Here is a 14,966-nt window from a genome sequence, read left to right on the forward strand (position 1 = left end):
GGGGCAATCTCCACAACTTGATTGGAGGCTCCCAACGATACCACAGAGCTTCACCACAATGAAATATGGCTCTGAGGTGACCTCAACCGTCTAGGGTGCTCAAACATCCAAGAGTAACAAGATCCGCAAGGGATTAGTGGGGGGAATCAAATTTCTCTTGGTGGAACTGTATATCCGGGCCTTCTCAACCAATCCCTAAAAAGTCAACAAGTTTGATTGGCTAGGGAGAGAGGTCGGCGAAAATGAGCTTAGGAGCAACAATGGAGCTTTGGGGAAAAGAGGTAGGTCAACTTGGAGAAGAAGACTTCCTTTTATAGTTGGGGAACAAATCCAACCGTTACCCCCTCTTCAGCCCGCACAGAGCGGTACTACTGCTGGTAGCAGCGGTACTACCGCGCCCACCAGCGGTACTACCGTGGAGACTGAGAGCAGATGCATAAGGAGAACGGGAGGGAGAAGAAGAGTTTGGGCGGCACTAGTAGCGGTGGTAGCCGCGGTACTATCGCTCACGGGCGGTACTACCGTTGCTACTGCCGCTACTACTTCCGCACAAGCCGACACGAGAAAAGACATCCTCGAATCGAGGCGGTAGCGGTACCGAAATAGGACGGTACTTTCGCCGATGCACACAAGCGGTACTAGCACTGTGCGACAGCGGTACTGCCGCTTGAGGACCATGGGCGGTACTACCGCGTTGACGGCGGTACTACCGCTATCTCCTCACAATCCCCACTTCCGTTGAAACGACAAACTCCAAGGAGAGGTAAGGAGCTGGGGGTGCGAAAAGGAAGTGTACGTGTTGATTCCACCCTAGCCTTTCCAATATGGACCCCCTCTTGATAGTACGGTGTCCCCTATGACTCAAGTCCACCAAAACCGAAACGAAGGAGACTACACCTACTTCACTTAAAGCTTCGAGGGGAAAGAATCGTCTCGTGCCAGTGAATGAATCTCTGAAAAACTCAATGCACACGATTAGTCCGCAAAAGCATTGTCATCAATCCCTAAACTCAAACCAAACAAAAGCAAACTCGACAAATCCCTAAACTCTCTCCCCCTTTGGCATCGTGACACCAAAAGGGCAAAGAGTGCTGCTACGGCCACAAGTGATAGCATAACTGGCGATCTCCATCATCACATTCCCGCGTGATCGTCCGCTCCCCCGTCATTGGCAGGGGGCTGCTCGGTGTCCGAGTCTGTCCAAGGGCAGTGCTGCTGAACCCACTCCTCCTCATCGGTGATCTTGCCCTCAGATCCGCTGGCAACTGTCGCACCAAACTGACGCATGAGCTCCTTGTGGTGACTCCTGGCCTTCTTGTCAGACACATGAGCCATATACTGTCCATGAGACTCCATGCAGAAAAGTTTCTTCATCTTGTGCTTGAGCTTCTTGAGCCATAGTCCTCATCATCGTCAGCATCAGCCTCTGCCTCAACCTCGTCAGCTCCTGACGGAATCCCAGACTTAGGAACCGAAGTGCCCTAGTTCTCCTTCTTCCTCAGACGCTTAATCTCATGAAGGACCAACTCGCCAGTCTCCAGCACGACATCATGATAAGTGTGCTCCCAATCCTTCTCAATAAGCAACATGACAAAAGTTGCTCTGAAGGGCCATCACCTGGAACCAAACACACGAACACAAGAAACAACACGAGAGAACGAGCATAAGCTAGCAGAGAAAGCACCACGGATCAAAATTTGGTATGAAAATGATGGAGGTTGGCATACAGTGGAAGTACCGCGGTAGGGCAGCGGTAGTACCGCTCCAGGAGGGGGATGGCGGTTTCCCTATTGCCGCGGCCAAATCCGGTACTACCGGGGATGCCAAATTCAAAAATATTCCTACCAAACTTCAATGCAACTAGTCTAGTCGCCTTCTCCAACCTACTCAAGCCTTGACTTGGCCAAAAATCGGCAGATGCAAAGACTACTGCCCCTAAAGCCTAGATCTGAAAACTAGAAGCGAAGAGAAAGAGAGTGGGGGCAATACCAACATCGATGGCAAGAGGAGAGGGTGGGGATCGATTCCACCGAAGGAAAAGGTGAAAGACGGCGTGGAGAAGGCAGCTCGACGGCTACCTCCCGCGGCGAGTTCGTCGCTGGAGCACGAAGGAGACGGACGGGTCGAGTCGAATGGGTACGGGGGAGAAAAGAAACTCCCCTTGCCCGACATAACCCCCAGTCTTGCCCGCAGCGGTAGTACCGCTTGGGCGGGCGGTAGTATCGCTTGATGCCACTCAGCGGTAGTATCGCCCGTTCCCAGCGGTAGTACTGCCCAACCAACAAACTCGAAGAAGCAGACACAAAGACAGGCTTAGCTCAAACACAAAGAAACACGAGACAAGACAAGGGTGCAGCTCAAGGAGCAAAACGCACCAACTTAGAGAAAACAAAAAAACCACACACCTCTCAAGGAGAGGGCGGTGGCCGAGGCCACCTATGTTTGAGTCAATTGGTATGGCACCGCGAAGATTTTAACCTTGGGCCCATGACTAAAACTCATCTTTGAAGCACAAGTACCGTAGAAAATGGCTAATGTGAAAGACTTGATCAATTTATGTATAATGGGGGGAAGAAGAGTTCATTGAGAGAACAATACTCCCCATATGTCCATGCCTACATCTAAAGCAAGATATAGTGATGAGTGTTGTGGGGTGTGCCTAGATTCAAGCCACATTGCTTGAATCAATGATATTTAGCTCATGCCTTAACTCGCGAAATCTTGCTTCATCTAGAGGCTTGGTGAAAATATCCGCTAGTTGCTCTTGAGTGTTGATGTAGATGATATCAATATCTCCCCGCTTGATGTGATCTCGAATGAAATGATGGCGAACCTCAAGATGCTTCGTCTTGCTATGTTGCACCGGATTGTGAGAAATCATGATTGCACTTACATTGTCACATAGAAGAGGCACTTTGTCACAAGTGACACCGTAATCCTTTAAAGCTTGCCTCATCCATAGCAATTGTGCACAACAACTTGCGGCGGCTACATACTCTGCTTCGGTGGACGAGAGAGACACACAATTCTGTTTCTTTGAAGACCAACTCACCAAAGAGCGACCAAGGAATTGGCACCCTTCGGACGTTGACTTCCTCTCCACACAATCTCCCGTCTAATCAAAATCGGAGTAACCCATGAGATCGAAGCTTGCTCCTTTGGGGTACCATAAGCCAAAGTTTTGGGTATGAGCTAAATATCAAAAGATTTGCTTGACTGCCGCATAGTGGCTTTCCTTAGGTGCGGCTTGAAACCGTGCACAAATTCCCACACTCAACATGATATCCGGTCTAGATGCACAGGTAAGGATCCAATCATGGAACGATATACCTTTTGATCCACCGCTTTACCATTGGGATCACTGTCAAGCTTGTATTTGGTGGGCATTGGAAACTTGACCGGCTTGACATCTTCTAGCTTGAATCTCTTGAGCATGTCTTGGGTATACTTGGCTTGGTTGATGAATGTTCCTTCTCTTCTTTGCTTGACTTCGAACCCAAGAAAGAACTTCAGCTCTCCCATCATAGACATCTCAAACTCATCATTGAAAGATTTGTTAAGAGAACCAAAAATAATATCATCAACATATAGTTGGCATATGAACAAATCCCTTTGACCCTCTTAGTAAAAAGAGTGGGATCAATTTCCCAATTTCAAACCCAAGATCTTGCAACAACTCGGTAAGGTGCTCATACCACGCACGTGGGGCTTGTTTAAGGCCATAGAGCGCCTTATTGAGTTTGTATACATGAGTGGGGAACTTGGGATCCTCGAATCCCGGAGGTTGTTTGACATACACCAACTCATTCAAAGGGCCATTAAGAAATGCACTCTTCACATCCATTTGTTGCAATTTAAAATCATGATGAGCAGCATAAGCAAGCAACATGCGAATAGATTCAAGACGAGCAACGGGGCAAAGGTTTCACCGTAGTCGATATCCTCGACTTGGGAGTAGCCTTGTGCCACCAATCTTGCCTTGTTTCGAACTAACACACCGTTAGCATCTTGCTTGTCTTTGAAGATCCATTTGGTTCCGATGGCATTATGTTCCTCCGTTGGCCTTGGCACCAATTCCCAAACTTGATTGCGCTCGAAGTTGTTGAGTTCATCATGCATGGTTTCAAGCCAATCCACATCATCAAGCGCCTCACGTACCTTTTGGGGTTCAACACACGAAACAAATGCGTGATGCTCACAAAAATTTGACAATTGTTTACGAGTAGTTACCCCTTTTCTCAAGCTTCCAAGCACATTCTCCATGACATGTTGTTGACGCTCAAGCTTGGAAGCCACACCTTAGCGGTACGACGCTCCAAAAGTTCCTCGATGGGCATTTGAGGATCATCTTGCACATCTGAGCACCGTCTTGAACTTCCTCTTGATCTTGAGCTTGCTCTTGATCTTGAGCACCATCTTGAGCTTGCTCTTGACCTTGAGTTTGCTCTTGATCTTGAGCGAGCTCGGTGGCATGAACTTGATCTTGGGCATCATTCGGTGCATCACCATCTCCACGAGGTTGATCTTGCCCTTGATCTTGTTCATGGGGTTGAGGGCCTTCATTTTTGTTCTTCGGAGGCGTGTAGGTCCAGCGTAGGTAATGGCTCTCCCTGAGTAGAGCATTGTCCTCCTTCGGCCACAAGGGGTTCCTCAATGGGGAGTATTTGACCAATCCCCATTTTTCTTGTGGCTTGGGGAGGAATTTCATCACCTATATCACAAAGACCACTTTGCTCCACTTGTGAGCCGTTATTTTCATCAAACTCCACGTTACACGTCTCCTCAATGAGTCTGGTGGACTTGTTGAGAACACGATAAGCATGAGAGTTTGTAGCATAACCAACAAATATGCCCTCTTGAGCTCTAGGTTCAAATTTAGACAAACGAACACCTTTCTTGAGAATGAAACACTAACAATCGAACACCCGGAAGTACTTGAGGTTGGGCTTGTTGTTGGTAAGTATCTCATATGGAGTCTTGTTCAAGCCTTTGCGGAGGTAGAGCAGGGATGCATGACATGCGGTGTTGATGGCTTCGGCCCAAAAGTTGTACGGGGACTTGAATTCCGCCATCGTGGTCCTTGCCGCATCCATCAACGCCGGTTCGTCCTTTCCGCCACACTATTTTGTTGAGGGGTATAAGGTGCGGCATATTGGTGCTTGATCCCCTCATCACTTCTAATCATCAAGATCTTTGCATTATGTTGACGTTGAGCTTCATTTGCAAAGTTGATGACGGTTTGTTGAGTCTCACTCTTCCTCTTGAAGAAATATACCCATGTATATCTTGAATAGTCATCCACAATCACCAAGCAATACTTCCTTTCACCAAGAATTTCAAAGCATGGAGGTCCAAAGAGATCCATGTGAAGGAGCTCCAAGGGCCTCTTTGAATAGATGATAGTGGTGGGACGGTGAGCCGTTTCATGAAGCTTTCCTTCAATACAAGCACTTCAAGCACGGTCTTCGGCAAAACTCACATTTGTTAGTCCACGAACGTGATCCCGTTGAGGAGACTTTGCAAAGATCTCATATTGACATAGGCTAGTCGGCGATGCCAAAGCCAATCCACATCAACTTTAGCCATTAGGCAAGTCGTGATCTTAGTGGGACGCACCAAAAAGTTCACCACATAGAGACCGTTCTCGACATGCCCAACAAAGGCTACTTTAAGAGTCTTGCTCCACAAAAGGGCCATCGTATAAAGATCAAAGAATGTTGCAAAGCCCATAAGTGCATGTTGACGAACGAAAAGTAAATTGTATGCAAGGGACTCAACAAGCATGACTTTCTCAATAGTTAAATCTTGAGAGATGACCACCTTGCCAAGTCCCAATACCTTAGAAGTTGAGGCATCACCAAAATTGGACATGGGTGGGCATAGATGGAATTGGATGCACATCCACCACCAAGTCCTTGCTGCCGGTCATATGATTTGTTGCTCCACTATCGAGCAACCATGACACCCCATCGGAAGCAAACTCCTACAAGAGATCTATGCTTGGATTTAGGTACCCATTCTTGAATGGGTCCTTCGATGTCAGCAACAAGGGTCTTAGGAACCCAAATAGACCATTCAATGTACTGATAGTAAGAACCAACAAATTTAGCATAAACATGCCCATCACTAGCACGGCACAAAACATAAGTAGGGTTGAAGTCACCGGCTTTGTTGTTAGGGGCAGTTTTGCCCTTCTTGGCATTACCACCCACTTCCTTCTTCTTCTTCTCATGAGTACGCTCACCCGCCTTGACAAAAGTTTCCTCAAGTGGGAGAGGATGCTTGGTCTTGTTCTTGTTCTTCTTTTACTTGGGTGCAAATCCAAGTCCTTCCTTTGCTACAACTTCCTTTTGATTGCTCAAAAGGTCGTGGAGGTTCTTCTCTCCTTGAATGCAAGTCACAAGGCCCTTCTCAAGTTGCTCTTTCAACTTAGCATTTTCCTCCACAAGATGCACATGCTCACAACACGGGTTAGTAGCATGGGCATTATCAATTAGAACGAAAGGAGGACACGTGGAAATCTCTTTGGTTAGCTTCACTTGGAGTTGATCATGAGATTCTTTGAGTGAAGCATGAACACCCTTGAGCTTGTTCACAAACTTGGCTTTATCCTTCAACAAAGATCCGCAATCTCATCGGCATAGTCACGACTATGTTCCTCCAACTTAGAGATAGTATCCTCATGAGACTCGATGATATATGGCCTCACCAAGTTGTTCCAAAAGAGCAACAAAGTGCTTCTTGGTCTCACCCTTGAGCTTGTTCACAAACTTGGTGAACTCATTCTCATCAACTTTCTCCACCTCACTATCATCAACACAATCTAGCAATGAAGGAGTATTAATGATGGTGGTTTTGATGTTAGGAGTTACCTTGTTGATACCTTTGGCCATGAGACACTTGGCAATGGTGTTTTCGTTGGGGGCGGCGAAGAGAGACACCTTGGAGGGGGAAGATGTAGCAATAGCAATGTTTGTCGTTGCCATTCCTTCTCCACTTGTATCTTCCTCATCATCATCGGAGGCGTACTCTTCTTGTGCCACCAAGCCCTTTGGAGGAGGCTTCTTAGTGAAGTTGTTCTTGCTAGGGAAAGACTTGGCTTTATCCTTCCGAATGAGTTTGCCACCATTGTCTTCCCTCTTTTCGTAAGGGCAATCCACCACAAAGTGACTCACATTGCCACAATTGTAACAAGTTCTTACACGTTGCTTGCTCTTTGACCCACTTGAGTTGTTCTTGTGAAATTGGGCCTTGAGTTCCTCTTGTTGCTCCAAAATTGCCTTGACGCAAGAGCCATATGCTCATGGTAAGCATACTTGGTGTCCTCGGGGCCACACTCTTCTTGTTCTTGTTCTTCTTCTTCCTCTTCTTCTTCTTTCGAGATTGCCTTGGCCTTCAAAGCAAGGGACGAAGTGCTTTTCTTTGACCGGACCCGAGCAAGAGCATTGTCGGCGGTCTTGTTCATGATGTTCATGGCAATAAACTCATCCAACACTTCACTTGAGGTTAAGGAGTGAAAGTCCGGCCTTTGACGAATCACAGAAGACATGGCCTTGTTGAAGGGCATGATGGCTTTGAGGAACTTGCGCTTGATCCAAGTGTCATTCGTATCCTTGCTTCCATGGTCTTGGAGGGCAACCGCAAGAGTAGTCACCCTTCGGTAAAGATCACGCGGATCCTCATCTTCAAGCATCACAAATTCATCGGCCTCATCAAGGACCACTTCAAAGTTGGACTGTTGAATGCTTGAGCTCCCCTTGTACATTGAAACAATGTGCTCCCAACAATCCTTTGCATGAGTGAACGGGTGTAGGTGTGCTAGGTCTTCGGGAGGGACCATTTCTTGAAGGATGAACAAAGCGGAGTGATTGTATTGATTGTCCACTTCTTCTTTTGGGGTGAAGTTGTTTGGATCGTGAGGGTAGAAACCTTGCTCAATAGTTCTCCAAAGGTTAGTTGAACAATGATTCAAATGAGACTTAATGCGAAAGATCCAATTAGCAAAATCACCCTTAACAAGCTTGGGAGGAGGGCCATGAATATTAATGCGAGCGGTAGGGACCGGTCCTCCATAGACCGGGGGAGGGGGAACCGAGGCAAAGGTTCCCGTCCCATTCTTGTCGTGAGGGGGCGAACAACCTGTATGATGCAAACAACCACAACAACAAGTGCAAGCAAATGATACAACACAATATAGACTTGCACAAAGTAAAGGGAAGAGATAACCACAAGTGGAGCCAGTGGAGACGAGGATGTGTTATCGAAGTTCCTTCCCTTTGGGGGGGAAGTACGTCTCCGTTGGAGCGGTGTGGAGGCACAATGCTCCCCAAGAAGCCACTAGGGCCACCGTATTCTCCTCACGCCCTCACGCAAATGCGAGATGCCATGATTCCACTAGTGGTGCCCTTGAAGGCGGCGACCGAACCTTTACAAACAAGGTTGGGGCAATCTCCACGACTTGATTGGAGGCTCTCAACGATACCACGGAGCTTCACCACAATGGAATTTGGCTCCGAGGTGACCTCAACCGTCTAGGGTGCTCAAACACCCAAGAGTAACAATATCCGCAAGGGATTAGTGGGGGGAATCAAATTTCCCTTGGTGGAAGTGTAGATCCGGGCCTTCTCAACCAATCCCTAGAAAATCAACAAGTTTGATTGGCTAGGGGGGAGAGATCGGGCGAAAATGAACTTAGGAGCAACAAATGGAGCTTTGGGGAAAAGAGGTAGGTCAACTTGGAGAAGAAGTCCTCCTTTTATAGTGGGGGAACAAATCCAACCGTTACCCCCTCTTTAGCCCGCACAGAGCGGTACTACTGCTCAGTGGAGTGGTACTACTGCTGGTAGCGGCGGTACTACCGCGCCCACCAGCGGTACTACCGTGGAGACTGAGAGCAGAGGCATAAGAAGGAGAACGAGAGAGAGGAGAGTTTGGGCGGCACTAGTAGCGGTGGTAGCTGTGGTACTACCGCTCACGGGCGGTAGTACCGCTGCTACTGCCGCTACTACTGCCGCACAACCTGACACGAGAAAAGACATCCTCGAATCGAGGCGGTAGCGGTGCCGAACCAGGACGGTACTGCCGCCGATGCAGACAAGAGGTACTACCGCTGTGGGACAGCGGTACTGCCACTTGAGGACCATGGGCGGTACTACCGCTATCTCCTCACAATCCTTGCTTCCGTTGAAACAACAAACACCAAGGAGTGGAAAGGAGCTGGAGGTGCAAAAAGGAAGTGTACGTGTTGATTCCACCCTAGCCTTTCCAATGCGGACCCCCTCTTGATAGTACGGTGTCTCCTATGACTCAAGTCCACCAAAACCGAAACGAAGGAGACTACACCGTCTTCACCTAAAGCTCCGAGGGGAAAGATCTGAGAGGTGCCTGTGGGCGTTGAGGTCCCTCTCCTCGCGGGTACGGTGGGCGTTGGTGGTGGTCGAGGCTGCGGAACGCTGTCGGGCAGATCAGCGTCAAGGGCCATGGACGTGGCGTCGTGAGTCATGAGGTAGTGTATTCCCCGGTCCATCGGGACTGGCTGGAGGCGTCGACCCATACTCCGTGACTAATGCCGGGCTAGGAGTGAAAGGAGCTCCCTTTTACTCCTACCGAGGTGGATGCACCATGACGGCCCTGGATGGTGGTCCGCATGGTTGGCTCTCTAGCAGGCACCATGACGGCGGTGATGGCATTCCTTGTTGGTCGTGTGAGCGGTGGGAGGTGGTGCAGTGGGTGGCTCGGGCACGCTCTTTGTCTCTGCCAATGGCGTCGCCTCGATCCGGATCTAGAGTGCTGGGCTCGTCACGCTTGCTCTGGAGACCTTGTCTGGTGACGCAGGGAGTTGCTGAGCGAAAGCTCCACGCTTTGTCATCGACGACGGCGACGCTCGGGGGCGCTGTCATCGACGACGGCGATGCTCGGACGCGCAGTGGTCCTCTTCGTGTTGGGGGTCCGGGTGAAAACCTATGTTTGTTCGGGACTCGGTAACGGCGACGCTTAGCACTGTTCTCCCTCCTGGGGCGTTGTCGTGGAACTTAGGTGATATGGGGCTTAGTGTGGTGTTGTTCTTAGTACGGTAGCGTAGTCGCGTGCGTGCTGTGTGATCCGTTTAGCCTGGGATCGCCATTGTTGGAGGGCTACCCCATCCCCTTGTATCGTTCGGCCGTGTACTCTGTTTGATTGGTGCTTTATATATAAAGTGGGGTGAAAGCCTGTTTCGAGAAAGAGTGTTGGCCGACTAAAAGGCGACATGTTCAAAAGTTAGGTGTGGCGGAGATGCGCATGTTGAGATGGATGTGAGGCCACACAAGGAAGGACCAGGTCTGGAATGATGATATACGAGATAGAGTTGGGGCATATTCAGTGCAGGCCTCCAGAAGCTCCAGTGCATAGCGGACGGCTAAAGCGTGCTGATAATGTCAAGAGAGGTCAGGTAGATCGAACTTGACATGGGAGGAGTCCGTAAAGAGAGATTTGAAGGACCGGAGTAGCACCGAAGAACTAGCCATGGACAGGAGTGCATGGAAGCTTGCTATCCATGTGCCAGAATCATGTGTTGGTTGCGAGATCTTATGGGTTTCACCTCTAGTCTACCCCAACTTGTTTGGGACTAAAGTCTTTGTTGTTGTCGTTGTATGCAATCAACTGTCTAAATCGTGTGTTTATGTTGTGTAGGTTTTGCTGCATAAAAGAGCTGCAAAAACGTCTTATATTATGGGACAGAGGTAGTACCTTTTTAGCAATCATGTGTTACGCCTCGAGTGTTTGAGCATCTGTTCTTAAGAATCCAGAAGGCATGCTTTGATAATATGTTGATTCAGATGTCTAATTTTGTGCTGTAGATGGTGTACTATCACCAAGGTAAACTTTTCAACTGCTATTTGCAGGAGAAGGAAGTAAGAAGAGGAGAAAAACTCAGTTTTACTTGCAGATGCTCATTCCTGGAGATATGTAATGAGCAGATTTTGGACTTGCTCAATCCAAATGCAACAAATTTACAGGTAATCATTAAAATGTAGTATCTGCATATAGCTATTTGGTCGTTGCATCTGCCTGCGCGCCGGGGCTCCCCTGCTACGAGCGCCGCCGCTAGTCATCCGCTTGCTCGAACCCTGACGCCATCGGCATGGACCATCTCCTGCAGACCTACCATGCCCGTGGTAGCTGCTGACAGAAGCACATTCGTTCTGGGCTGCTGCTACAATCTCTCTCTCGGTTACGTGTACAGAAATGTTAGGTTGTTGTTGCTGCTGCTCTACCTCCTTCTCTCCCCCTGACCGTGCAAACTGCAAAGGCTGCTGCTCTTCTTTCTCTCAGGAGCTTCTCTCTTTCATAGCAAAATACAAGATCTTGCAATAGAATTAATGTATCAATCCAAAATGTGATTTTTTTATTGTTATGAAAAATATTTGTCTAATGTCAGGTTTAATGCAGAGAAACCTTGACAATAATGTGCACATATTGTATTCTTGATGTTGCTATTTCATGCCCTATATCTGTTTGCTAATATGTCTACAACAACTAACCATCTGTTTTTATGTTTCTCTGCCTCCATCCAACTAGGGTTCTTTTGTGTGTGCAGGACAATCCCAACGATTGTCCATTCATTTCATCCGTCGTGTACATCTTGGAGAACGGAAGCGCCAAACTTCATGTGCCGAACCAACCGGTATATTCTGCACCTACGAATAGCAAAGTAGAGCATGCAACAGGCAATACTCAAAATTCAAAGAATATGCTAACTTACAGTTCTAGAGTGAAGATAGGTCAGTTATCACATTACAAGATATTTTGTAAAGGGGCGCTCAGATCAGATAGATGCAAAGGTGGTTGGTTATGAGGGTACATTCCATTTCCAGGTCCATTATTCATGTTGCTAACCCTCTTTCTTTCTATAACTGCTCATGCTCCTAATTCTCTTTCTTTCTTTTAACCCATTCATGTTGCCAAACTTAGTAAGCTGTGATAAGATGACAAAGTGAAATTCCAAATTACACAAAATGACAGTAGGATGCAAGCATATTACACTTTGATTGTAAATTTGCATTCGGATCAGACCAACTACTAGAATTGTCGAGATGATATCTGCATGTCCATTTTATTTTACTGCATTTATTGTGCCTTCCTCTCCCTAAAATAGTAAGTTGTTTTTAGCAGACCTGGATAAGCATTGGACCATTGTCTTAATTGATCTGCTTTTGTGGGGCTTCATTAAACCAACTAAGTAAACAGATTTAATTGCCTGCTATTGGAAAAAGAAGAGTGGAGATATTTTTAACTGCTCATGTACTTCCTGTTTTATTTGTACCAAGGCTCATACTCACTCAAACATTTCATGTTTCCATATAGTCCTTTGTTTTGTTACAGAGAATGTATCATCGTAGTAAAATAAAATAAAATTAAAGTTTGCTTGTGGTTGATGCATTTGTAGAAATAATGTCTACTTTATTATAGCAAGACCAAATTAGGTTAGGCTGCATATGTTGCAGTTTTCCAATATAGAATACATTCTACATACCAGTAAGCATGAGGTATGCCATTAATGTCATATTTTTTTCTAGTGATCTAAACGCTGTTATATTAGTTTACGGAGGGAGTACAAGGGAGCATCACTGATAATTAAAATTACATGTGGTGTTTTGGTTCAGATTGCAGAGGCCAAACCTGATGTTACCCCATTGTTTTGTAATGGGCAAGTTAAGCTTCTGATGCTACATAGTTGGCATGCAGCAAAATCTAGCAACCATTGGTGCAGTGCCAAATAAAATAACGACAGCCGGTTTTATCAACAGAGTCATATTTCAAAGGCACCCCTTCGCGTAAGTATGAAACAGTTCTTCGGCTTAAGAAACTAGAGTCTTAGCTTACTATATTAAATCTTATTAATAGCTCATTTTTTATTAGAAATACATGATTCAGGACCATGAGAAACCAATACTTGCGTGGTTCAGGAAAGCATTCAGGATATCGTGTAGAGGATAACACGTGCAAGGGTTATTTAAATCGAGTTGAATTTGGACTTCCAATCGTGGTATTTTCTTTTGAATGTCTACGTTGGTCAGTGCCAGTTACTATATAGCTTGCTCTTCCTAACAAAAGTAACACCAATTACTATACCTTGAACTTTGCAACCTTAATATGGAAGTCATGAAACAACATTATCCAACTGCAGGTATGAGTCAGAGGTAGTTTATACTTGTGGAAAGAGAACTCAAGAAGTAACATGGCGATTTTATAACATTATAAAAGGCATTGCAGCATTCAAACTTAACCTGATGAAAAGTTGCGATTTAAAATAGTAAAGAGTTGTAAAAATGATTGAGGCGTCTGACGTGAGGGCCAAGAAAAATAACGTTTAAGCTGTCTAGACAATACATGCACATGGGTAGTTATTTTGAGGGCTTCAGACAGATAGGCCCAGTAGGGATCAAATCTCTTTGGCCGTGCAAGCCTTACCGTGTAGAATCTACTTCCAATTCTGTACCTGTTGTTACATCTCTGATGGCCATGTTCTCTATGAAATGAAATCGATTTTCATTGTTGCTTACAAACTTTGTCTGGTTTTATTATTAACTTCACGATTTTCGTCGGTAATATATTAAGTAAAACATACATGCATGCATGAAAATATACTTATATATTCCTTGGAAAGATGCTCAGAGGTTTATCATTTTTGTGATGCTTCCAGAAAAACAGGTACAGGTTCTTCTGTTGACATGCTTTGATCTTCAATTTCACCTGATCTTTCTTTGCAGAGATATATATATTTTGTCGTAGAACTTGATATTCCATCAGTTGGCAAGTCAGTGATTTTATTTAGGGATGATGCTATTTTAGATGCTGACTTTTTACTTGACTGTCATACGAGTAATTTCTTGGAAAATCTTGGGTGTCTGCAGAGTCATGTATTCCTTGGAGAACTTTGTGCTACACTCCTGCAATTATATGCAGAACCAACAGATGGGCTGTTGTCTGCCTTTAACCTGAAGTTACTTTTACTTGCAAATGATAGCAAAGATTAGGATAACAGTTTAAATAAAATCAACACTGTACAGCATCTTTAATTTGACATATATGATTATTTTATTTTCATTTACAGATGACTATATTCCAAAAGGTTTTATTATGAAGAGATTACCCTAAAAACAACAATCAGGATTTTCGTTCAAGTTGCTTCTCTGGTGCATCATATTCACCTTATTAATCAGAAGGATTTGAGTCGACATCAAAACTCGCTCCAACCATTAACCTTTGCTGTTTTTCTCAAGTTCAAACCTCATGAACAGCTTCCTCTGCCTGCTACTCCCTCTGTCCCAAAATATAAGAACGTTTTTAACACTACACTAGTGTCAAAAACGTTCTTATATTATGGGCGGAGGGAGTAGTTCATAATAATGACGGATATAAAATGGTTTCAGAAAGCGCAGGCTGGCTAGAATGAACCCGAGGGCATTGACCATGATGCTGTTGCTACGATGGATTTCAGAAGTTTGGCATGTCGGACAAGTGCATTCCTCTTTAGGTGGGATCTTTTGGTCCAACCCAAGACATGGATGTTAGCTCGTTGGTACATGCAACCTCAGGATAGCGCCAGGCACAGCTCTATGATGCAAACCTATTGGAGTGATCAAACTCTGTTGTGATGAACGGTGTTCTTGTTGTAAATTGGCGATCATCTGAAAAACGTTTCGTCTTTGAGAAGTATGATAATGATCACTCACACGTTTGCCTCGGGTACAAGAGAGCAATCGAAGTACTCTGTTGTCAAGACTCGTCTTTCTACTCTTGCTGGTTCTCTGCCGGAATTGTTTTGAAAAGGACTTCATTTTGGAGTAATTAAATAGCATAGGCATTGTAGATAGTTCTGAGTTGCTGGCCATTCGGTGAAAGATATGTTCGAAGCAAGTAGTATATTTCTTCCTAAAATGAACATCACTTCCTGGAACACAACAGTTTATTTTTGCCAAAGG

General features: G+C 45.8%; 1 protein-coding gene across 26 annotated transcripts in view; it reads left to right on the forward strand.

The window, feature by feature from the left end:
- LOC123072724 (uncharacterized) overlaps window positions 1-14,752 on the forward strand; it is a 71,908-nt gene extending 57,156 nt beyond the window's left edge. Inside the window, exons 13-17 of one of the 26 annotated variants that reach the window (XR_006435360.1) lie at window positions 10,672-10,721; window positions 10,884-10,997; window positions 11,560-11,855; window positions 12,645-12,815; window positions 12,901-14,752. The gene's annotated coding sequence lies outside the window, so the exon portion shown is untranslated. Of the gene's footprint in view, window positions 1-10,671; window positions 10,722-10,838; window positions 10,998-11,559 lie in introns of all 26 variants that reach the window. The other 25 variants (XR_006435364.1, XR_006435371.1, XR_006435366.1 and 22 more) reach the window with 25 other exon arrangements.
- Window positions 14,753-14,966: the final 214 nt, after the last annotated feature.

The sequence above is a fragment of the Triticum aestivum genome, chromosome 3B (genome assembly GCF_018294505.1).
Source record: "Triticum aestivum cultivar Chinese Spring chromosome 3B, IWGSC CS RefSeq v2.1, whole genome shotgun sequence".
Taxonomy (NCBI): Eukaryota; Viridiplantae; Streptophyta; class Magnoliopsida; order Poales; family Poaceae; genus Triticum; species Triticum aestivum.